This window comes from Penaeus monodon, chromosome 3 (assembly GCF_015228065.2).
Source record: "Penaeus monodon isolate SGIC_2016 chromosome 3, NSTDA_Pmon_1, whole genome shotgun sequence".
Classification (NCBI taxonomy): Eukaryota; Metazoa; Arthropoda; class Malacostraca; order Decapoda; family Penaeidae; genus Penaeus; species Penaeus monodon.
Window position 1 is genome coordinate 37,051,195 of NC_051388.1, and position 1,515 is coordinate 37,052,709.

The 1,515-nt window shown below is 32.6% G+C and overlaps 1 long non-coding RNA gene across 1 annotated transcript; it reads right to left on the reverse strand.

Moving 5' to 3' along the window:
• Positions 1–515: 515 nt before the first annotated feature.
• Positions 516–951, reverse strand: LOC119588574. The gene is made up of 2 exons (XR_005230120.1): positions 878–951; positions 516–744 (listed from the first exon to the last, which is right to left on the reverse strand). It is a non-coding gene; the product is annotated as an uncharacterized LOC119588574 (long non-coding RNA).
• Positions 952–1,515: the final 564 nt, after the last annotated feature.

A 1,515-nucleotide genomic window follows, 5' to 3' on the forward strand; every position in this document is an offset into this window, starting at 1 on the left:
CTTTTCCATGAAAACCATCTGCGACATGATACAAAATGCAAAGAATGGCTGTTTCACTAGGTACCGGAGATTTGATTAGTTTGTTTTGTCTCACACTTCCGTGGACCGTGTTTGAGATTTTCACGTGTTACAGTATCTAGTTATATGTACATATATTTTCAGAACTGTAATTTTAAATTGAATTAAGTAATACTATGGCTCTGTTGCTCCAGTTGTACACTTCCATTTCAATAGTTTAGTGCTTGAAGACAATTAGAGAGGAGAGTTTATTGCAGAATATTGGTTGAAAATAAAAATAAAGTTTATGAAAAATGGTTATAAGAAATCTGCTTAAAGTTGGTGAATTTCAGTCAAATAGGAGGAATATATATATATATATATATATATATATATATATATATATATATATATATATATATAAATATATATTATGTATTATTTCGTTTGTATTCTGTTTTAGTTATATATCTATTTAACTAAGTTGTAATCTCCTTTAGGGTTACAGGAGAACAACGTTGTAGAGATGGCTTTATTTAATATCTAACCAAACATTACAATATTAGGGGAAACACCGGGGCACCAACACAGGCACTCGAACAAAGGAACATGGCTCACAGAACGCGGGAACAAACACAGGAACACGTCTTGTTCTGTCTGTTCATTTCGGACTTTCTTTGCCCGCTTTTTTCTGACAACTTCTGTGGCAGTATAAAGCCTCCTCCTGACCTCGAGGACGGTGGAGTCCTGACAAGAAAAAAATACATCAAGAATTAAACTTCGAAATAAGCATATACAATATCATGTTTGATATAAAAGATGAAAAGTATCCGGCAAAATAGAAGAAAAACAAGGAAGGGGAGGGGGTGATGGAAGAGACCTTAACCGTTCCGAGTCAGAAGCGAACTGAAAGTTCACGAAAGCTATTAGCCCGACCATAGTTCTTGACGGAACCGAACTTGAATCGGTTCGGGTTCGTGGAGCTTCACAGACTTAGCTCATTACCCAGGCTCTGTTTCCTAAGACAGGCTAATTCTTTACAATGTGTGTGTGTGTGTGTGTGTGTGTGTGTATATATAGATTCACACACACACACACACACACACACACACACACACACACACACACACACATTATGTATTAGTATAGAATATATATAGATACAACACACAAAACATATATATATTCATGTATACGTATATACGTACCTACATACACATACCTATATGCATACATAAATACATATACATATATATTTATTTATATATCGATGGCATATATATATATATATATATATATATATATATATATATATATATATATACATTGTCTTTGTGTGTGTTTATGTATGTATACATAAATATGAGTGTGTGTGTATGTGTATATATGTATTATGTGTATGTATGTATGTATGTATGTATTTATGTATGTATGTATGTATGTATGTATGTATGTATGTATGTATGTATGTATGTATGTATGTATATATGTATGTATGCATGCATGCATGTATGTGTG